At 33.9% G+C, this 25,479-nt stretch overlaps 1 pseudogene; it reads left to right on the top strand.

Annotated features, from left to right (window-relative positions):
- The window catches only part of LOC126022192 (polyadenylate-binding protein 1-like), a 109,645-nt pseudogene extending 103,506 nt beyond the window's left edge, over positions 1-6,139 (top strand).
- The last annotated feature ends 19,340 nt before the right edge of the window (positions 6,140-25,479 follow it).

Below are 25,479 nucleotides of genomic sequence, written 5' to 3'. Positions count from 1 at the left end.
GTATATGAAGCAGTGCTCAAGGCTTATTCCTGGATCTTTGCTCAGAGACCACTTCTGAGAATGATCAGGGCAATAAAGGTGATACCAGGAATTGAATCCATGAAATCATGTTAACTACATGCTCATAAAGCATATATACCCTTTGCTGTACTTTTGCTAAAACCCCAATACGTTTAATTTTTTTATGCACACAAGAGTTTAAACTGTCAGAGAATTCAAAGGTGTTTGCACTATATTCTGTTGCTTCTTCAAATATACAGTTTGAATAAAGATAAAAATATCTGTAATGGTAATCATTACAAAAATGACTGCCTATCGCAAAAGATAAAGTGATACTCTGGCGTATATATTGTAGTAAGAAATTTAGTCTGACATTCTGATCTATTCCACAGTAAAGAATTACACAATTAAAGAAAGGAATTGAATGCTTTATTTTTGTACTTTGCTGAAAATTATTTTTCCCAGAGTGTATAAAATATTAATTTGTTTTTATATTTTATTATTTTTTATTTTTTTAAATCAGAAGTAATCTAGGCATGGCATTTGTTCAGTACATAAGGTTCAAAGTTTCCTTTTCTTTTTTGTTTATTTTCTATTTTGCAATAGTTTTATTTCATATTTCAGTTTTTGATATTCTATTTTATTTATTTTCGATATTTTATTTCGGTAAAGCATGTTGGTGGTTCCTGGTCAATTTAGACAGTTGGAACACCAGTGGCACTCTTCACTGCTTTCTGAGCAGCCTCTTTCTTTCACTTGGTGGGCTTGTATGGACCAAGGTGATGCTTTACATAAAGTTCAGCCAGGCAGGGCCATCCTCTCCATCCCTCTGTAGGGTCATGGTCACCCGACACTGCTGAAGCTTCTACATGTATGTTATCTTCAAGCAACAGTCAGATGCAGGGCATGCTTTGGACACCATGAATTTTGATGTTCAAGGGTAAGCCTGCCCGCATCATGTGGTGTCAGCTGGATCCATCCCTTCACAGAAGTAGAATGGACAACATACTCATTGAAAATTTGGATAAATCTTGTTCTGCCTCATAAATTGAGGGGAAAAAAGTGAATGGGACCAAGAGCAAACAGACGCATTGAGTGAAATAAAAAAGAATCAGACCTAAACACCCAACCCAGAGTCAATGACAACAGAATCAGGGACTTTTTACACTAGAAGTCCAGGGTCAAAGGGAGGGAGGTGAGGAATGCATGCTTGGAACAGGGGCAGAGAAAGGACAACACTCGTGGTGGGAATGACCAAAATTCACTGTCACTATGTATCTTCAATATAACTGAAAGGATTGCAATTCACAGTATCACAATAAAAATTACTTTAAAAATATTTGGATAAATATATTGGTAGCAAAGCACTATAAGACACATTATGTGCTTTCGTTAACATCCTTTCATGTAAGGTCGTTTCTGATGAGAATGGCTCCAATGGTTACAGACTTGTACATTTTGAGACAAAGGAAGCAACAGAAGAAGCTATTGAGAAAATGAATGGGATGTTGCTGAATGATCACAAAGTATTTGTTGGACGATTTAATTCTCGGAAGGAAAGAGAATCAGAACTTGGAGCAAGGACAAAAGTGTTCATCAATGTTTACATCAAGAATTTTGGAGAAGGCATCGATGATGAGCGTCTTGTGGATCACTTTGGCAAGTTTGGACCTGCCTTAAATGTGAAAATAGTGAGGGATGAAAGTGGAAAATCCAGAGGTTTTGGATTCGTAAGCTTCGAAAGCTACGAAGATGCTCAGAAGGCTATGGATGAGATGAATGGAATGGAGCTCCATGGCAAACAAATTGATGTTGGTAGAGCTCAGAAAAAAAAAAAAAATAAGTGGAGCGCAGACAGACCTCAAGCACAAATTTGGACAGGTGAAGGAAGACGGATCACCGGATATCAGGGTATTAACCTTAATGTGAAAAGTCTTGATCATGGCATTAATGATGAACGTCTTTGGACAGAATTTTCTCCTTTTGGTACAAATCACTAGTGCAAAGGTTATGATGGAGATGGTGGCAGCAAAGGGGTTTGGTTTTGTATTTTTCTTCTCACCAGAAGAAGCCACTAAAGCAGTCACAGAAATAAATGTTAGGATTTTGGCCACCAAGTCACTATATGTAGATTTAACTCAGTGCAAACAAGAGCGCCAGGCCCACCTCAATAACCTGTACCTGTAGAGAATAGCTAGTATGTGATCCGGATCCAAACCAGTCATGAACCCTTACCAGCCAGATCCTCCTTCATGTCACTTCATGGCAGCTCTCCCATAGACTCGGAACCAAGCTGCATTCTATCCTCCTTAGCCAAATGGCTCAACTAAGACCAAGTCCACGCTGGAATTCTCAGGGTACCAGGCCTCCTCCATTCCAGAACATGCCCAGTGCTATCCAACCAGCCACTCCTAGAACACATTTAGTACGATAAGACCAGCTTCTTCCCAGGTTTTGCAACTCATGTCCACTCAGTGTTGCTAATACATCAACACAGACCATGAGCCCAATTCCTGCTCCCGCTTCTTAGTATAAGAATTCCTTAGGCATGAGCAACCTTCAGTAGCATCTCAATGTGCAGCCACAGGTCACCATGGAGCAGCTTTCTATGTACAAGGTTGGGAGAAGCCTTTGACTACTTCCATGTTGCCATCAGCCCTTCTGCAAGAGCAGAAGCAAATGCAAATGTTGGGTGAAAAGCTCTTTCCTCTTATTTTGGGTGAAAAGCTCTTTCCTCTCATTCAGGGCATGCACCCTTGCTGGTAAACACACTGGCATGTTATTAATTATTGACAATTCAGAACTTCTTCATATGTTTGAGTGTCTGGAGTCTCTCCGTTCTAAAGTTGATGAAAATGTTGCTGTACTACAATGTAATTAGTTTTAAATTAATTTTAGGAATTCTTCCATGAGTCTGGAGGAATAAAGGAAGACATTTGCTAAATCGAAGCTATTTTCATCATTAAATTAATTGTTCCTCCTTCATACTCTTTATATATGTACATATTCTAAATCTTTAATAGTGCAGCCTTGAAAGTTTAGCTTATAAATAAAACAATTTTGAGATATATTGGGCCCATACATTGTTTCTATAAAATTTTAAGTTAAAAATACCAGGGAAATAGCTCAATAGGCTATGTGTATGCCAAAGAACGTTGGTGTGTGCTGGTCTGTGTTCAATCTTGGGCACTATAGTCTCGAGTACTACTGATATGCCTGAGCACAGTAAAAGAAGCATATCACCCCTCCAACAACACCGGGTGTAGCTTCCAATGCAATTATATATATATATATATATATATATATATATAAATACTTTAAAATTAAAATAAGAGTCTTCATTGTTTAAAAAGTTTTAAGGTAAAATTAAAATTAAAGTATTTTATAAAGTCATCAAAATACAAAAACAATATGATTATAAGATCATTTTTGTCATTTACATTTTTTCAGTAGAGATTGCAAATTAATTAAAATGAGAACAATTGAGTAAGGTCAATGGAAAAAGAATTTAAAAAGAATGACAAAACTATAGAAAAGCCATGGAAAAAGACAATTTTTTTATATTAAGAGAACCAAGATCTACTCTAGCTTCTGACTCTGAAATTGGAAAAATAGTTTCTCATAAAAAAGAAAACTTTGAAATTGAATAGTTGTAAATTACTGTAAGAAAGCTAACAGTGTTATTTACTTGTCAAAAAACTCAAGAAAAGAAACTAAATGTTTAAAATTAGAAAACGTAATGACAGAATAAAGCAGACAAACTGCTATTGAAATCTTGAACTATTACTGCTGCATTACATATTTCTCCACTCAATTCTGACACTTTTTCTTTCACATATTTTGGGTCTTTGTTGTTGATTTTATAAACATTTACATTTTTCATTTTTTTATTGAATTGACTTTTTGCATTTTTATGCCTTTTTGTGTCTCTTCTGAGAGTTTTGGTTGTCTTTTTGCTTATAATAGGTTAAAGGCTCTATGATACTTTTTTCAAACTACTGACTTTGAATGTAGAGTATTCCTTCTAAACTGCATTTAGTTGCATCTTGGACATTTTTAATGTGTATCTGGAATGTTTAATGCCCTTCTGTTTTATATAACCACAAATAAATAGGATTTTTATATCGGATTGTATTCTGCACTTCCTATATATCATTTTTGGTCACAGATTTACCATTTGGAATTTTTTGTTTTATATAAATATTCTCTATCATATAAATTAATTTTTTGATTGCCATACTATTTTTTCAATGTAATTTCTTTTTAAAATCCTGGTAAAAAAAATGGGAAAAGGAAATGAACAGACACCTCTCTGAGGAAGAACAACAGATGGTCAACAGGCTCATGAAAATATTTTCATCATTTATCATTAGAGAAATTCAAATCAAGACGGCAGTGAGATAACATCTTACACCAGTGAGAATAACACATATCAAAAATATGGGAAACAATTTGTATTGGCAGGGATGTGATGAAAAAGGAACTCTCATCAACTTCTGGTAAGAATGCTGTAGGATTCTCAGTAAATTCAGAATCCAGCTACCATATGATACAGCAATTCCACTTTTGGATAACTATCCCCAGAAAGAAATACATTCATCCCATAAGATGCATGCATACCACTGCAGCACTCAGTACAAAACTGAAGAGTTGGAACTGACCTAGATATTCATTAATGGATGAGTGGATCATGAAGATGTCCTATATATATATGAATACTATATTTATATGAATATATTTATTTATACATTGTATTAAATATACTATGCATACTATTATATAGTATATACATGCTGTATATACTATTTATTTATATGAATATTACATAGCTATAAGGAATGATGCAAAATGGATGAAACTGGAAGATATTATGATAAATGAAGTTCGTAAGCCACAGAAGGATAAATAGAAAATTATATCATTTACAGGTGGTATTTAGAATAACTTCATGAAGAAATACAATGGTTTAAATGGGGTGATCGACAATACTCTAGGCCCCAGAGTAAAGTGAGAAAAAGGAAAAAAAATGAGTAGAGGATGAGAAAGACACATGTGACTTAATAGGAACAAGGAGATTCAGCTGCTTTGGTGATGCTAAGGACAGAACTAAGACAAAGAATCAGCAACAATGAAATTATGAGTTCCAAACTTGAAATGAGTTCCAAAATTAAAAACAGCAAGCTCTGGCAGGGGGTGGTACATGGGATGGACTCTGAAAACATCGATTAATTGTGAGATGCTCACGTGATGGTGGGGTTGGTGCTGAAACATTGTACATATAAAACTCAACTATGACTAATTTTGTAAATGAATTTTGTAAGTTATGTTTAAATATTTTAAATGTGATTTCTTACTCGATAGCATCAAGATATATTAATACGACTTACTATTAATTATATAGTGATTTTTATGCCGAAAAAGCTATAGTGCCATCAAAATTATAATAAAACACTTATTTTTACTAAGAAATAATCCACTTTGTGCTAATACATTTAAATCATTAAGGTACATAAAGTGGGTTTATAGTTATTGTTTTACCAATTACATTTAATGAAAAATCAAAGTAAGTTAAAAGCAAGATCATATTTATACTGTAGTTTGTATTTACTTTTGTTAAATATACTGATTATTAACTTTTATGTGAATTCATTTCCTTTTATTTTATTGTAACAACCTGTATTTATTAGAGAGGAAATTTGCTAACAACATATTTCTTTCATTTTTTAATTTATTGAATTACAGTTTTTATCTCTATTCTTCCAAGTAACTAATAAATTACTAGTTAGCTCACTATACACAGAATCCATAAACAGCAGCTTTACATTAAAGTTTCCACTATCTTACACATGCACTAAAAGTAAAGAGCTAACAGCAGGCTGGCTACATTCTCTTGCTCACTGTCACTGCCATGTATCCTGACCCAGGGACCAGCAACTACAGAAGAGGTAATTGGAGTTCTATTGACACTTCCAGCATTCATGCCACAGTGGCTTTCCCGGGAGAGAGGTTACATAAGGGAAACCCAGACAGCACAAGCATCTGTATTCAGCCAATGCCCAGCCATGCTGTGTCCAAACCTGGGTGGACAGCAGAGCCAGTTGCATTTCTTCAGCAGTTTTTCCAGTCACATGTCAGTTAAATAACACGGCAGTCCCGCACCTCCAATTTTTTAAGTTAGAAACATTTTTTTAGATTGTTTTTCAAGGCAATAGGATTTAAAGGTAGAATTTAAGACATTATTCCTGCAATTTATTATTTTTTTTATTCTTGCACTTTAAATAATACCTTCTGATCTATTTGGTCTTTGAAATTATATGGTGGATCTATGTCTCATGATGAAACACATGCTCTTGCATTTTAGATTATTTGTCTTTCAATAGTTTTTATACATTTGTATTTTGTATAAATTTGATAGCTAAGACTTTTTGTACTTAGAGATCAATGACCCCCTTGAATATATAATTTAATGATTTTTAGCAAAATTTAAGGAATTTCTAAACATATACTTCATGTGTCCCTTCAAATGTAAACTATCATTCTTCCTTATAGCTCTGGAAAATATACTATGTATCTAATATTATTCTTTCTTTTATGAAAATGCATCACTTAGTTGAAATGACTGATCAAAATACATCTGTTCACATTCATTTATTGATAAGTGAAAGCCAAGTTATTGAAAAATAAAAATAAAAATAAAATAGAAGAGAAGCAAAAAAAGTATGGTAGCAAACTCATTTGTAAAAATTACTGTATCACCAATAAAGTAAGTCATCAATACAATAAGAGAAGGTTTAGTAAAATCTTGTTATTTTAGATCCAGTTTCTTAATTATTTATTATTTTTAAATAAAATTTTATTGTGACCAAAGTGCTTTACAAATCTTTCATAGAATTATTTATGGTACATAGTGACAATGAATAAGGGGCATTCCCACCACCAGTGCTGTCATCCCTCCACCCCTATTCCCAGCATGTATCCCATATCGCTCTCCTTTACCCCCCAGAATACTAGTGTAATTGGTCTGGTTGTAGATTGGGTATCTATTCTGTTGTCGTTGGAGATTAAAAGGATAAGAAAAAAAGTAAGAAAAAATTTGGTAGCAACTACCAAAAAAAGAAAGAAGAGAAAAAATAAGAAAGAAAGAGGGAAGAAAAAATGCACCTGGCAAAGAAAAAAATCACCAAATAATAACCACAAGAGTAAAAAAGAAAGAAAAATGTGGAAGAAAAAAGAGAAGGAAAATATAGTAAAAAATAACAAGTTAAAACAAAACAAGAAAAAGAAGGGGTGCTGGAGTGGCAGGGTTTGGTGTTCCCCCTACTTTTTTTTTTTTTTTTTTGCCTAGGCACAGTAAGTATTGGGGAAGAAAGGGCATTTCCGTGGCCTAAGAGATTTAGGGTTTCTCCATCCTCGAAGCATACCATCATGGATCAACCCGCTGGCTCCATACATACTCATTACCCCATCCCAAGGGCTTTTCTGTGGTGCCAGGAAACTTTCCTTTCAGTTGTGGGTTAGAAAATCAGGCCACTGTAGCTAGCGATCTTGGTATTTGCGCTGGTCATAGGACAGGGTCTAGGATAGAGTCTTTACAGTTTTAGAGGTTCCTATCCATCATTGTTGTTGTGTTCAGTCTTCTATAGCAACTGCTCCCTGTTTTCATTCAGTCCCTAAGCGGAAGCCTAGGATATTATGGATCCAAAGGTTGTGCTCAGTCTCTGTTGTCAAAGTTGGGCCTCTGTAATAAGAAATCTTGTTTATTTTTTGTTTGTTTGTTTTTTAAAAAGAGTCATCCTTACCCAGAATAGCACCAGCAATACAATATGACACCATACGTTTTTGTATGGGCACAGTAAAAAAAAAGGGGAAACGATAGACACAGAAACAAGATCTTACCTTCTTGGACAGGGGTGGTGAACACGCGGCTCTCAAGCTGCATGCGGCTCCAGGCCAAAATGAACGAGGCTCTTTGCCTCTTCTTATGATTTTGTATACTGTGGCTCTTTGCCAAGTTTGGATTTTGTTCTGCTGCTTCTGAGGAGAGATCTCCGAGCGCATCCTTCCATCTCCCATCCCTCGGAAACAACTGCACAGGCGAGCGAGCAGGGGGATCCGTGTGTCACATGTTGGATCCCATCTTGCCGTTAGTTCTTAGTGCGGAGGACTCAGCACACCCTCATCGTCACTCAAAATGGCAAAATGCAATATGTGTTTAATTGATTATTGTTAAAATTAGATGCTTTTGTGTGAGTGTTTGTTTTGGCAGGTCGCTGTGTGGTGTGGCTCTCTGATTCTCACAATTTAAGATTTTGGCTCTTTGTGTCGAAATTGTTTGCCACCCCTGCTCTAGGGATAAGAACTCACACTTTTTTATAACACAAGGGTGCCTCCCATCCTGGACATGTGTCATGTGGATACAACTCAGTCTCTAGGAGATGGGACAGTTGTTAGTTCAAACCCAAATCCCAGATCTCAGACGTAGAACTGATACAGCTCTTGGCAACAACACCAGGAACTAAACTCCATTGGGAGATTTATAACACCGCTCTGGCACCAACTTCTGCAAGTTTTGATATGACAACGAGGACATGACAACTTGATCTAAGACCAGGTTGTCCTATCACATCACCTAACACTTAATGGAAATCAAAAGATGTATCATCCTTTGAACTGAAAAATAAGAACACCAACTACAGAAAACTGACTTTGACAACGGGACTGGGCAGAACTTACCTTGGAACCAATAAGGAAAACTCAAACCCAGGACTCTTATAAAAAAAAAAAAAGATCCAGTTTTTTTAAAGTGGGATGGTTCTTTAGGGAAAACAGAACAAAATAAAATTGACTAGAAATTTAAAGCAAGTTACAATATTACAAATTTTAAGACTATCTACTCAGTTGCAAGGCCTCATGGTGACTGCGTTTGTGCCTTGGTTACAACTGCTAGGCTAACCCAGGAAGAGAAAGATAGGGGAGGGTGCCCCCACTTTCTCAAAAAAAGAGCCTTGGTGATATCAGTGCAAAAATTGGCATACTGGAAGTGTGTCACAGGGAATTGTAGATAATGGCCAGCGATGAGGCAGGCCATGGGGGAAATGGTGATTTTGAATAATAGAGGCAACAAGAGTACCTTAGGCAGTGTGGGGGCTTGGCGGATCCTCTTCTCCTGAGGTGGAAAGCTTTATACTGGTTGGACTGGTGTAGCCATAATCTTTCATGGATCAATCTACATCTCTTCAAAAATAAAGTGAGTCTGTGGAGCTGGCCTGGTTTGAACATGGCAACTGTGTTTTCCCTAATGTTATTCTTAACTCTATTACAAGTCTCTTACACTATCATTTTTGTTTTCTGTATCTGTGACTAAATAATTTATTAAGATACATTTGGCTCCCATCATGATTACAAGCATGATTAATTGGGTTCTGAATGTTACAATTTAAAGTCTATACTTTTTCATATAAAATCTAAAAAGTGTGGATACTTCATGAAAAAAATACCTTAAACGAATAAATCAGTCTTCATTGATGGACTCTCATGTGTATTGGAGAATTGTTTTCAATTCACTGTCAGTGAGTTTACAACTGTGTTTACAAGTTTTCATTTCACACTTGCATGGTTCCTCAAGATAAGCTAAAGATGAAATATTACCGCCTTCTCAGGTGTTTCCCTTGTGTGTATACAAATCTGACAGTAGGTTTATAGATCAGAAATGGGTTAGCACATTCCGAACCTCCTACCAACATTTAATTCTAGGATTTCATTGTTTATGCTCTTTTGCCAAGAGGTTAATTTGCTTCATCTGCTATTACTGGAACAAACACGACTATATTGTCCAATTGATGTGGGATTTTTTTCCTTAAAAAAAAAAAAAAAGACACAGCAGCAAACTTTGTACACTGAGTGATGTCTGAATCAAGTTAAAAGAGGACCAGCCTATAAAAGTTAAATTCCAGTCTAACTTCAGAAAGACAAAAACAATAAAAATGATCTGTGAGATGGATTGTAAAAGCCACTGTCAACTCCAGGGTCTTATATAGAATATTTAGTTTTACAATGATAATGATAAACAGACAGGGTAAAAAAAATAAATATTCTGGGTGATAGTAAATAGGGTACTTCCTTTGGACATAATGAATAGGGGGGTCAATCTCTGGTGCCCCATATGTACCCTGAATCCTGCTCAGGATACACATCTTTGAACACAGAAATTGGAGTAAGCCTAAGCAAATTATCATTAGTAAACCCCCCCAAACAAAAATAAATTAATTTATTAAAGTAAAAAAAACATAAGTTTATTTTTATGTTCTTTACAGTTAACAAGATACTAATTTTCAGAACGATGAAATATATTTTGATGAATTTGCTAGTGTTTTTTGTTCAGTAGGCCTTTTTATGTTCTTATTTAACCAATTCAGAGTATATGTCAGAATTATGTTTAATTTAATAATGTTTAACTTAAATGCGTTGAATTCCAATAATCATTTATAATTTTATTGACTTGTTCTTTATTTTGTAGGTATGATCAATTATAAGAGTTTATTAAATTTATGGGTATGATGCTACTACCACCACCAATGTGCTAATATCCTTTTACTATAGTCCATTGAAATCTTTAAGTTTACTTCCATTTCCTTTTATTAACCATAGTTCTGTAGTCTATGTACTCTTTTTACTGAGTATTATTTCTTGGAAATTTCTTTAACTGCTCCATTAGTGGGGTAATATAGTGGTTTTCTTTCCATCTGACTTATTTAATATAACATATTATCAACTTGCATACATGGTGTCACATCAGGGGATGAAGAAAAGTACAGCAGCTATAGAGACTTATTGTCTTCCACATAGTGACAATATTGCTTGATTCCTCATCACCCATATGGTTATCTGAGTCATACAAGAGTAATCTCTGATCATAAAGCCAGGGGGTAACTCCTTGATAAAACTGGGTGTGACCCAAAATGTAAAATATTTAAAATATTGAAAAATGTTATCATCAAATTTCCAAGTAAATTTTAACTGAGTACATATACGACACTGTTTTTATTCCCTCATCTTTTCTTGAACATGCTGGGTAGGTCTTTCATATCTTTGCTATTGTAAATATAACACAATAAGTATACATTTATGGTATAAAATCTTGGGATTAAAACTCATTAATGTATTTTACAGATTATATGGTGGTTCCATTTTAAATAGTTTGAGAGATTTTTATATGATTATCCATAAAGTGAATTGCAAAATTGTTAGAGATGGTGGTAGAGAAGTTAAACTGAGAGAGTCTCTGGTTTTCAGGCTTTAAACATGGCTCTGAAATCAAGCATCAATCTTGGTGATGATAGAAGAACTGATTTGGTTCCAGGAATTGGTAGGTTGGGGCAAGACAGGTGTCTTATTTTTGAACAATGATTCAAGCCTGAAATTTAAGTATTTTGATAAAACTTACTAAATATTACAATTTTGCCAAACTAGTGACTTTTTCTCCTTGTAAGATTCTTTCCCATTTTTTTAAATTTTCATTTGAATTTTCCAATTAGTGCTGAGGAAACCTATATAATCCTCCTGGATATTTTTGGCCAATCAGGCTGCAGTTCAAAGAGAGAACTTGTCAACAACTGTGATCTGGTCAGAATCCATGAATAATGTATTATTCAAGGACCTTGTGGTACTTAGGAGCTTCTATAGATGCACCCAAAAATGACAAAAAAAGAACTATAGAATATTGAGGATAGAGCTAGAGTTGTTTCTTTAAACCATACACCATCTCTTTGGTTCTAAACTTCTTTTTAATATGTGTTCTGTGCACTTTGTAAATACAGATTTTTAGTGACATTTTTGTGTTTATTTATTTACTTTTTTAGTTTTTGAGCCACACTCGTGATGCTCAGGATTACTCCTGGCTATGCACTTAGAAACTGCTCCTGCCTCGATGGGACACCAGGTATCGAACCCAGGACCATCTTGGGTCAGCCGTATGTAAGGCAAACTTTCTACCACTGTGCTATAGCTCTGACCCTTTTGTGTTTATTGTTTTTATAGTCTTATGATATATACCACATTCTACAATAACTAATATTTATCTATTAACCATCATTTTAGAAACAGCAAATCTAATGATGTGTACAAGATCTTCCCAGAGAAAGTTGAATTTAGTGCAGATATGAATGCAAAGAACCTAGTTTTTAGCCTATATTTCATCAAATATGGTTAACAATTTATTTAATTGCTAGGTCACTGAAAATCAGTTTTCTTACTCATAAAGACAAGGTATAGATGAAGACTATGCATTCAAAACAACTTTTAGATCAATAATTTTTTAATGAATTAGATTTTTTTTTCAAAATCACATCATTTATCTTTCTACTACAAGTACATCTTGTTTTATCCTTCCTTGTATAATGTTTGGGAGCTATAATTCATCTAAATTTAGGTTTAGATGTAGCAAAAATCTTAAGAACATGAGAATTTATTTTATCCTCTTTGACCATCTTTGTCATGTTTTTAATTATTATTTAAATAATTATGTTAAATTATTATTTCTAATGACTGCAAAGTACTGAGTATCAGATCTGGGTTTGCAGAGAGGGGTGATAGGAGTAATTCCACAAATACTAAGTCCTATTGAGTACATTCCAACAGCTATTGACTCTTCTCTTCTACCCTGCTGAGAGTTCACATAAGGTTATTAAAATACTTTAGTGCAAATTAAAAAGACATAGATTGATTAATTTTCAAAATAATGTCATACATTATTTACTCTGCAGAAAGTAACTTTTGACATTCAAATAATTCATATAAATTATGATAATTAAAATCATATGTACATATATAAAACTGAGAATCACTGGGTTTTATAATGTATGCATATGTATTATTACATTAAATATCTTCTAAAATTGTTTTATCATTGATAAAAATGAAACAAATATGTTGGAAAACAAAAATGTAGGGACTATGTTAGAATCAGTAGTTTTGGCACTTCTTTTTAAATAGGTAACATTATATACATTACATTTATAATTTAAGAAAAAATTGTATTACTATCTTGTCTTTTTTATTTTATATATGATTTAACATGTTGAAGGCTAAAAAGTAAAAAAAATTATCTTAGAAACCAGAAATAATCGCGATAGGTTTGCCATCAAAACATCTACTGTCAAATTATCTTTGACTATTTTCAGTTACAGACTGACTCATTCTACAAGCAAAAATATTTCTTAGAACAGCTGGTCACAGATGCCTTTTGCATCTGGCCTTTGAAAAAGTAATCCACAGAGCCCAGATTTCTAAAACAGGTTGCATATGTATTAGCCTTTAAATCTAGAAAAGCTCTCAGAGAAGAAATAGATTTTAAAAAATTTTACATGAATATTTTAAAGTCATTTAACCATATATTTTCTAAAGAGGGTTATTAAGCCATCATAAAATCCTACAAAATAGTTAATAACTATATTTTACTTAATATTGTTAAGTGAAAAGTCACTGTTAAACTTATGTCTAGCATGTAGTAGTTATTATGGCTACTTATTGTTTATCCTTTGTCATGAATCCCTTATATAGGTACCTTTAGAGACTGGAAAAAGAAATTTTTGCTAAAATGTGGGCAAATCATAGACAACACCTTTATTTTAGAGCAAGGACTCTGTAATTATATGTAAAATTGTTCACTACTTGAAAAATGACATTCAATAGAGGTGGCAGAGAAGATTTAATACATAGCTGTAAAGATGTACACAAAATTATTTTAAACATTTATTTTTTGAAGGAGACAATGACACATTTTATTAGTTCAATGATGAAAAACTCTTAAATGTTACTTTAATATTTAGAACATATAATTATAAAATCTGGGAAACTGGGTAGATTAATCAAAGGACTAGAACCTGTCCCTGGAATATCTGAGATCTGCAAGTTTGATCTCCAAAACCATATGACCCCAAGCACTGCTTCAAGCTGTAGTTATGTTGACTTTTCCAGCAACAGAAGGCCTTAATAGCATTTCATTGATAAGCCAGAACATTGAAATACAGGCCTGGCTAGCAAGTATGCCCAGCAGTGCCCGAGAACCACTATATTGAGCATTACAAAAAGGCACCTTCCCCTTCCTCAAAATAAGAAAATAATTTCTAGGTAAATTTTGACAGTTGCCTTTCCATGGTTAATACATTTTATTGCATTTTAATACATGTGCCAACTTAGACTTTGATATTTATACAGCCAAAAAATTTCCCTATGAAGGTTCCTTTGTTTTCGAAAACCTGGTTGCTTTAGCCAAATGGCCAATTAGCTTGCCCTGCAAGTTTCCCTTTTAATTTTACTTTTGCTTCTCCTGTACTATATGTTTTTTCACCTTTCTATTATTACTTTTATGATATGATTTAATCAAAATATAACCTTGAAGAACTGCTCTCCACTTTAGATCCCAATCAAAGCAGAGACCTGTACCAGGATGATATGCATTTTCTTACAGTGTTCTGCATTTAATAAAATAATAATAAACAAATAAATGACTTAAAAATATCCAACTGATACAAATAAAGAAAAATCCCAGTGTATGCCAGTTTAGATAGGTTTTGATATCATCTATCTATGTTCCTCACGGTTTAATATGTAAAATCTATAAAGTATGTTTATTATATCTCTACTCAGTATTTACTAATTTATTTATATTTATTTTTATGGAGTGGCATGTGGATAGTAGATAGTGGCTATAAAATACCTGGAATTGGACAACAGTGTAAGGAAAAAATGTTCTAAAGTGTAAAGAATTACAGTGCTTTTATACTTTTTTAATTAATGGAGAAAAAGAATTTTTAGAACTTTTTGCTTCAGGCAAGAAATAAATTAGCTCATTTAGTATAGAAACTTTTTTCTTGTTCCTCTACATTGTTTAGTTTGTTCTTCAGAGCTAGAAGGCAGAATACAGAGGCTTTTCACAAGTTTCATATAGTAATCAGAGAACCAATTTATGTAAAACTGTTTTTTAGATTCACTCTTCTAATACTGTTCAGTTTCTCTTTTTACACAGTGATTATCATCCTGTCTTTGCCTCCATGAAAATGAAGATGTTCATAAAAAGAAAATTCATGTGTGATTCTCAAAGGTATGTTTTATTTGATTTTGTTCTGTATTTATTTAATCTTGTTCTAGGGCCACAATTGGTAATGCTCAGGATTTACTCCTGCTCTTTGCTTGGGGAAATAAGTCCTGGTAGTACTTGGGGACCATATATAATGATGGGAATAGAACTCATAATGGCAGTATGCTAGGTCTGCTTGGTTTAATATCTTCCCACTCCTCAAAGAGATATTTTAGTCAATAATACATATTTAATTAATTTTAACATAAACTTTATTTGCATCACTTATATATCTAAATTTTGAAGAATAAAAGCAGTGTGTAAATTAACCCCAAATTCAGCTTTGTTTGTATGGAAATTACCCAATAGTTGTTTTTTATTGTCACTGTAATAAAACTACCTGGTAGCTGAACAGCCACACCAATAATTTGTTCTTATATGCTTTGTGAATTTGACAGCTTAATGTGACTCTACACTTGGGTTAAAACTTCAGAAACATATGTACCGTACTGTTTTAAGTACATTATTTTATTGCTTGCTGCCTTTACTTTTTTTTTTTTGTATTTGGGTCACACCCGCCAGCGCTCAGGGGTTACTCCTAGTTCTATGCTGAGAAATCGCTCCTGGCAGGCTCGGGGGACCATATGGGAAGCCAGGATTCGAACCATAGGCCTTCTGCATGCAAGGAAAATGCCTTACCTCCATGCTATCTCTCTGGTCCCATGCCTTTCACTTTTATTATTACAGTGTTTGGACTGGGGAGTTGGATACAACCCAGCAGTACTCATTGGCCATATCTTGCTTGGTGCTTAGAAGCCAACTCTGGCTATGATCATGGGACGATACACAGTGATGGGATTGAACTATGGTCTCTGCTAAATGGATGCTGTGTAAGACCTTATCTCCTATTCTATTGCTCCAGTGTAAGATTAACTTGTGCAGTAAATATAAAGAAGCACAGGGCTGGAACAATAGCACAGCTGGTAGGGTGTTTACATTGCACGCAGACAACCTGGGTTTGATCCTCACATCTCATATGGTCCTGAGCCTGTCAAGACTAACTTCTGAATGCAGAGCCAAGAGTAAACCCTGAGCGCCGCCACATTTGGGCAAAAAAAAAAAAAAAAAAAAAACAAGCAAAAAAAAAAAAGTAGAGATGCATACATCTTAATATTCAATTTACTTTTACCTTTGTAAGTGTTAAAATTGTCTCTATCAAATAATTTCTTAAAATAATTTGTCATGATTTATTATCATTAAATTATTTATTTCAGTTCCTATTTTTATTTATTTTTGATCATAGTGGCTTATATATTGTTGACAATAAATTTTAGGTACATATTTACATAAAATCAGGGGGATTCCCATCACCAAATTGTCCTCTGTCCACCTCCGATCCCATCCTACCTCCCATATCCTCCTCCCTCACCCCTGAGGCTACTAGAATATGTGGTCCCCTCTGTGCCTAGCTTACTACTTAGTGGTCTTACACCTGTTTGGTCTTGGTACCTCCCTTATTTCCCCCGCTAAGTGGGAGGTGTGACTAGATAGTTCAAGTTATGTGGTTTTGTTTGAAGAACAGAAAAGTAATCAACTGGAGTAAAAGTTAAATATGCCAAAAATGGGCTGAGTTCTTCTAGAGGCTCTCATCATTGGTTTGAGAGAAGAAGGGGAAAAAGAAGGTGAAACACTCCAACAGTACAAAAAGAAGTGTCAAGTAAAATATCCAGTGAGAACTCCAACAATAAAGATAAGCACCCTGGACAGAGCAGAAGTCTTCCACACACCACAAAAACACCACCGGGAGAGTAAATGATCCTGAGCAAAGTCTAGGATTGATCCCATGACAGTATACTCCAAGGACGGAGAAATCCCTTATTTCTTAGGCCAAGTGAATTCCTTTTTGAATGACCCCAATATTTACTGTGCCAGGGCAGGAGGGAAAAAAACAAAAATACAAAAAGCACAAAAACTCGGTTATTTTATATATATATATATACATATATATATACATATATATATACATATATATATACATATATATACATATATATATATTTCACCTTCATTTATTATTGTTATTATTATTTTTATTTACCTATCTATTTTGGTCGATTTCTCTGTTTGGGTGTGATTATTGAAATTGTTGTCCCCAATTATACTTATTTTTTTCTCTTCCTTTCTTTTCTTTCGTTATGTGCTATGCCATGTTTCTTATTTCAAGACCATGGCGTGTTTTTGTTTGTTTGTTTGTTTTTGTTTGTTTTTTGTTTGTTTTGTTTTGTTCTTTGTTTTTTTTTGTGGTGCTTAACGATATAGCCGGAGTCCTCACTGGATATTTGACACTCCTTTTGGTACTGGTGGAGTGTTTCACCTTCTTTTTCTCCTTCATCTCCCAAATCGAGGATGAGAGCCTCTAGAAGGATTCTGCCCATTTTCAGGGTATTAGACTCTTACTCCAGTTTATTTATTTTCTCTTTTTCAGGCAAAACCACGCAACTTGAACTAACTAGTCCTGCCTCCAGTTAGAGGGGGAAATAAGGGAGGCATCAAGACCAAACAGATGCAAGACTACTAAGTAGTAGGTTAGATACAGAAGGGACCACATATTCTAGCCGCCCTGGGGGTGAGGGAAGAGGAAATGGGAGGTAGGGAAAAAACGGAGGTGTAGGGAGGACAACTTGGTGATGGGAATCCCCCCTGATTTTGTGTAAATATGTACCTAAAATATTATTGTCAACAATATGTAAGCCACTGTGATCAAAATAAAAATTATATTAAAAAAAAGATAAGCACCACAAAAAAGCTATGGTCTTGAGATAAAAAACATGGCAGAGCACATAAAGGAAGAAAAGAAAAGAAGAAAAAAATATAAATATAAATGGAGACAACAACTTCAATAACCACACCAAAACTAAGAAATCTACAAAAACTAGATAGGTAAATAAAAAAATAAATAAAAATAAAAAATGTTTTGTGCTTTTTGCCTTTTTTTCCCCTTTTATTTCCCTCCTGCACAGGCACAGTAAATATTGGGGTCATTTGAAAAGGAATTCCCTTGGTCTTAGAGATACAGGGTTTCTCCATCCTTGGAGTATATTGTCATGGGATTAACTATAAACTCCGTTCAGGTTCATTACTCTCCCCTTTGTGCTTTCGTGGTGTTTGGAAGACTTCCTCTCCTTCCTGGGTGATAAAATCAGAACTCTTTATCTAGAGATCTCGGTATCTACACAGGTCCAGGAGTGGGACTTATGATGAAGTCTTTCTTTGTGGTTCTAGAAGTTCTGTTCCCTCAGTGTCATTTTAATCCGTCTTCTGTGGTTGGTGATCTTGGTCTTTGTGCTGATTCTAGGATGGAGCCTAGGATAGTGTCTTCCTTTGTGTTTCCAGAAGATCCATTCAGTTCCAATTGTCTCAGACAGACCTTTGGAACTGGAGATCATGGTTGTTGTGCAGGTCGTAGCTCAAACCCTAGACTAGGGTTTTTTATTGGTTCCAGGATACACACAGTCCGGTCATGGTTCTATCAGCCAGTCATCTGTAAATCGCGATCTTGGCTTTTGCACAGACCAAAAAGTGACAAGTCTTCTGATTTTGTCTTATCGTTAGCTGGTGAGGTTGGATAACCTGCTCTTAGGTCAAGTTGTTCCCATTTTCCTTGTTGTCAGACAATTTAGATCTGGCACTTGTTGGTGTCCCAGCAGTATTAAGGATGTCCCGGATGGGATTTGTTTCCTGTAGCTGTTGTGAAGAACTGTGTCGTTTCTACTTTATTTTTATATTTTTATTTTTATAACCTTAAAACAGTTTTTGTAAAATTTTCTCAGAAAAAGTGGTGTTGAAACTAAGTTTTGAAAGCCTTTATCTACAATGACTTTTGTTAACATGCTTAATAGTATGATTTCTGTAAATACAGGATATCAGGAATTATACTTATTACAAAAGTAAACACTTAGGCATGATTAACATAATTTTATAATTGAAAATTATACATTCTGCTAAACATATAAATATTCCTACTGAAATGAATGATCCATCTTTTACACAAATAGATACCTAAGCATTGAAATATATAGGGCAATGAAAGACAACACAAGAAAGCATGAGTATTTAAGCTCCCACATTTTCTTAATTAAAAGCGAATTGGTCCTTAATGTTTTGTTTAAGACAATAATCCCTCTATGAGTAAAAGTATTAAGATCACTTAGAAATAATATTTTCTGGGTGTTGTAGTGATATTACAACAAGGTGTTATTTTGCCTTGCATTCAGTCAACTAGGTTTCCATGTCATCCCATATGGACTAATTAACACTGCAGAAGTACTTCTTGACTGCAGAACCAAAAGTAAACCCTGGGTATTATCAGGTATGGCTCAGAACTAAAAATAAATAAATAAATAAATAAATAAATAAGTAAAATAAGATCTGTCTCAAGTAAGATCTGCAGGAGAAATTCATGTTATAATTATGTTATAGTCAAGTTACAATATTGTAGCCATCCCTTATTCTCCTACATTTGCCTCACTGAAATTACATGTGGAGACAGGCAATGCTTTATGTAGATTATCTGCTACAATTGACATAGAAGAATATGATAGGTTACCTATTTTGATCTAGAGAAAAGAATTATTTCAATTATTTATTTTACCTTTAAACATCATACTCTTCATCTTTATATCACACATCAAAGGCTTGAAAGCATAGTAGTAGTGGAAGAACTGAAAACATATTATCATGATTTTTATCAAATGTCTCCAATTTCATTAATTTCCTCCACATACTACCTTTGAAAACATATATTACTTCCTTCTCAAACCAAATTTTAATGCTCTCTCTTTTTTTTTTCTGGAGGTCTGTGGGAGATGCTCTGGAGGTCCAGTGACTCCTAAATTGCAATGATAATTACACCTTCATGTTCTCTCTCTGGCCCTTCAAAGTGACTTTTAAAGAATATTAACCACTCAGAACCTGAAAGTATTTCCTTACATTTAAGTAATAAGCCCTGGATTTCCCTGTAACCAAGTTATCAAGTTACATCACCAAGTCCTGTGAGCCAAGTCAACACCAACACAGTAGTTCTGTAGTTGCCCAACACCAGAAACCACTGAGAGAGAGAGAGAGAGAGAGAGAGAGAGAGAGAGAGAGAGAGAGAGAGAGAGAGAGAGAGAGAAAGTTAATGTTCTCTCTTCAAGTAAAACTAATTTATGCTTCTGTGTGCTGGAGTCCAGCCCAGAGATAATGGGCCTGAAGCAGGGATGCTACATGGAATAAGAAAAAATGACATGAGGCTGGAGTGGTAGCACAGTGGAAGGACATTTGCTTTGCAGGCAGCAGACCCAGGACAGGCATGTTTTCTATCCCTGGCATCCGATATGGTCCCCTGAGCCATGAGCGATTTCTGAGCACAGAGCCCATAACCCCTGAGCACCACTAAAAATAGCCAAAGGAAAAAAATGAAAGAAAGAAAATAAGACAAGGGCCAGAGTGATAGTACAGCGGTAGGACATTTTCCTTGCATGCTGCCGACTTGGAATGGACCCAACATAGATCACTGGCATCCCATCTGGTCCTCCAAGACTTCCAGGAGCAATTTCTGAATGCATAGTCAGGAGTAACCCCTGAGCACAGCTTGGTATAGCCCCAAAACAAAAACAAACAAGAAACAGAAAATAAGACAAACATAATAGTAAAAAAAAACAACAGGGCAGAGGGCTCAAAGACTCATAGATGAGCTTCCAAGCTATATTCCATATAGAACATGTATTGTTCAGGAATAATCAACGAAAAAATGGCAGATAACAAATTCCTAATTTGTTTTGTTCCTTAGCATTCCTAATGCTAACTAAGCCTCAGAGGAATTTTACATTTCCTAAGGCAATGTGTGTGAGAACAGAGAAGCTAAGGTAAAACCTCTGAAGATTTTCTTTCTCCTGGAGAGGTGACAGATAAAATACTTAATACTGGACTCCAGCCCATAGGGCATACCTTCAGGGATAGAAATTCCTTACTGGGGCCTACAGGGACTGGCATTCCAATAATCTACATTAAGAGCCCTCAGATTATCATCTCATGTCTCCACAGACTATCAGTTCTCTATCCTGGATGTCTTTATAATTAACACTATGTACTTTCTTTTTACCTGTTTTTCTTAATATCTTAAAGTAATTTATATATATATACAAACATCATAAATACAACATATATGTTTTTATATATTAACATATGTGTATGTTTATATATGTATACATATGTGTTTATATATAAACAACAATATATATACAAAGATATATATATATATGTTTGGGGGTCATACCCAAATATACTCAGTGGTTACTGCTGCTCTACATTCAAGAATTTCTCCTGGTGATGCTTGCAGGGACTTATGGGATGTGGTCAATTGAAATTGAGCTAGCCATATGCAATCTAAGCACCCTACCTACCCACTGTACTATTTCCCCTCCACTCTAGCCATTTTAAAGCCAATGTAAAGATTTATCAAAAAGTACAAAGAAGAAACCATTTTTTTCTATGATTACTCCTTATGTACTATCATTATGCTTGCTTATGAAATCTTCTTTCCCATGACCTAATTTGACCACTGCACACTTTCAAACATGATGTACAGTCATCAAGAACCTTTATTTAGCATCATTTTCTGAGCACAGTAATAAATCAAAATGACTGAGACATGCGTCTTATTAAAATATTTTCTTTTAGAGACTTTGTATTTTGTTAGAAAGTAGAACAGACAATTTGAATATTATTTCCCATCTTATTTAACTGATCCCCTAAGAAACAAAATCACTTTCTGAAATTTATATCAAAAATTACAATCTTTGCATTACAATCCTTTGCAGTTACAAAATTACAATCTTTGTGACTTTATCCAAACCTCAATCCTTCTTTTCTCTTACAATCACAACTAGTGGTCTTATCTTCATTGGTACCTATCACTATTGGTTATTGCAAATAATAATTTAGAATAATATGATGATCATATACATCTTGGCATATTTTTAAAGTATGACCCAAATATAAAACAAATTATTGAACCAAAGAAATGCATAAATTAATGTACTTGCTTTGCATGTGCTTAATTATTCCTGTTCAATTCAAAGCAGCATATGTTCTTCCTAGCAACTGTGTCAGGACCCCTAAATACAAAACCACAAGTAGCCCCTAGCTACAGGTGCATGTAGGACAAAATAGCAACCAAAATAAATAAAATAAAAAATAAAAATTAGTAATTGTAGTAAAGATATATATTGGTGAGAGGATAGGACGGATGGTGTACAGGAATAGGTAAAAGTTAACAAGACAAAATATTACTATTAAAGATGCAGCTATGTTAGAATGAACTACTTTGCATGTAGTTCAAGCTATCCTATTTTCTATTCCATTTTATCTTTATTCTACCTAGCTCCTAGCCTAGCTCATAGAATAGTTCCTTTGTTCTTTCCTTGTCATCATGCCTTTTGATGTCTGTCTTGTGAATTTCTTAAGGATAACTATTTTAGGTCAACTAGCTGACATTTTTATCAGCTTCAACTAACAAAATAATATCTTTTATCTTAAAACTTTTAATGCACTTAAAAAATAAAAGGCATGTGGTGAAACCCAAGGGAATTGAAAAGAAGGAACAAGTCACAGTTCATTCTAAGATCAACTTTTAGTGAACTAAAAAACAATAAATAAAGGAGTTTTGTGACATTTTGGAAATATACTTTAAATAAGAGACTAGAATGGGAACAGAAAGATTGTACAACCATTGTGTGCCTTGCACACAGCTGATTTGTATTAGCTTGCCAACATTACATAGATTCTGTTCTGAGTACAATCAGGACTAATCCCAAGGCATGAATCAGAAGTTAGTACTAAGAACTATTAGGTGATTACCTCAAAAATTTGTCTAGAACATTGCCAAATAGTGTTTAATTGTAATATGAACATAATAATAAAAACTTTAAGTAATTCAAAAGAAAAAGTACAAGACCAACAAGTATTATTTTTTAACTAAAAACCCTAACTTAGCAGAACATATTTCTAGAAAAACCTCTAAACTTTTCATATAAGAACACATTTAAAAATACAGAGCACCTGAGAATAATATAATACAATTTAATTAGTAGAGATAAAGAGAAGATATTACCATAGAGACTGCAAATGATAAATAATAGATAGATACTCATATTAGAAAATATAGGAAAATAATGAATAAGGGATTTCTGTATTCTAAAGAGAAAATTAGTAAGGCTATGCTGTAGCAATAAGAAAATCATTTATTACTACAAGCAGAAAAAAGCATAAAACTGCTCAAATTACTACTAATAAAACAAGAAGCATACATAGAATTTAGACAGCAGAAAAACATAAAAATATTTAGTTATTAGAATAAGCTAGATATAAATGTATTTAAAGATTAAAGTACTGACTGACACACAATACCCAAAATCAGCTAAAGAGAAAAAAAGCTATATGTAATATTGATTGTTCTATAATTTCTTATGTTCATACATAAAGAATAAGTCTAGGATATCAATTGTATTAGACAAAGAAATATAGATTTACTGAGTCTATATTCCTTAGACCAGAGAGAAAAAAGAATCCTAGAGTAATCTCACTCATTTATAGGATATAGGAAAAATAAGAGATACTATGGTAATAGTACCCAGAAACATTAGAGACAAAAATCAGGATAAAGTCCAGGATAGGTCAGAAAGCTCATCACAAAGAACAGTAAGTGTAGCTAGAGTAGAGAGGTTCTACTAGGACAATGACACTTGGAACTGATCACTCTGGACAAGAACTTGGAGACGAAAGTGGAGAAACGAAGAGGCAAAGCACCTCTCCATTAACAATAGTGCAAACCACAATGTCAAAAAGAAGAATGGAAGAGAATGAGAAAAAGAGAGAGAGAGAGACAGAGACAGAGACAGAGACAGAAGTAAATTACTTGCCATAGAGCAAGATGTGGGGAGAGGGAAATGGAGACATTGATGATGGAAGGATGGTGTACATTCTAGAACTGAAACCCAACAATGAACAATTTTTTTAAGCATAGTGCTGAAATAAAGCAATTAACATTTAAAAAATTTTAAAAAATGCAAACCCTACATCCATGATGCTAGGTAGACTCTCCATAGCACTGGAAGTTTCTAGAATGGCAGAACATTTTGACAGAGTCCTAGCTTGTGTGTGGGGAAATAAGATAGATGGTTACAGTGACAAAAATGAATAAACTGTATGGTACTGGGAAGCCTCCTTTATGGGTAGAGGACCTTGTCATGGTCTTATAAAAAAGAAAGGAATATAGACGTATTTAAATGACTAATAGAATATGCTCTGGTGTATGTTATTAACAAAACTTTTATGACTGCTTTTAAAATATGAAGTGAAAACAATATATTTTAAAGATGTTATATTTGATAATTTTATGAATATAAGAAAAGATATATATGAGGAAAATAACTATACATTTGTTAAGCAGAATGTCAACCCTTATAATAGTTAAATATAGACACCTGTCTTGATCATCTTCACTCATGTGCTATAGGATTGGGACATTGAATTCACAATCGAATTTGATATTCTATCTGTAGAAGCTAGATTAGACAAAGAGTAGTTAATGGTGCTCTTTTTTTGTTAGAAGGATAGTCATTTTGGAAGGACAGGTTTAGGGACTCAAAACAAGTGGCAAATGGTCTGTAAAAATTAACACAAGTTAAAACCCACCTCCCTAAGGCATAGTCCTGTCTTATTTTTTCCTTTGTGCACTTTTTTTTCTTCAGGTGTCGCAATAAGATTTTTAAAACTGGAGAATGAAAAATGGTGTTTTCTTGACCTGCAAAAATTTTGTAGTTTCCATTTATAGTTCAAAGAAAACTGAAAGGAAGAGCATAGCCAAGTACATTAAATTGTTAAATAAGACAAATATTGTTTCAAATAGAGCCGTTTTTATTACCAAAATTCTAAAACTCCTTAATTCTTTTGTTCCTTCTGACACTGTTTTCTCATTATAAAATCATATTTAATTTCACATGCTACAATGAATCTACCCTTATAAAAATGAGCTATGACATGGAAATTGAAGGGAGAATAAAGCATTGAGATCCTTGTTTTTTAATATGCTATTAACATTAAAATATTATTTAATAATTAACCATATCATTTTTAAAGTTAGCCAACTTCATATTTTACCTATATTCTTAAACTATAAAGTTATTTAAGTTAAATATAAACTATAAACTATATTATTGACCCATATACTTATAGTATATATAAAAGTTTTAGGCAATTGGTAAAAAAAGCATAACTGAATGCATAATATATAACAAAAAGTTTAGCTAAGATAAAATATTTTAATTTTAACACATTTCTAATCTTGTGAGACTATTGTTGAA

The sequence above is a fragment of the Suncus etruscus genome, chromosome 11 (assembly GCF_024139225.1).
Source record: "Suncus etruscus isolate mSunEtr1 chromosome 11, mSunEtr1.pri.cur, whole genome shotgun sequence".
Classification (NCBI taxonomy): domain Eukaryota; kingdom Metazoa; phylum Chordata; class Mammalia; order Eulipotyphla; family Soricidae; genus Suncus; species Suncus etruscus.
Note: the sequence above shows the minus strand (reverse complement) of the source record. Positions and strands in the feature narration are given on the sequence as shown.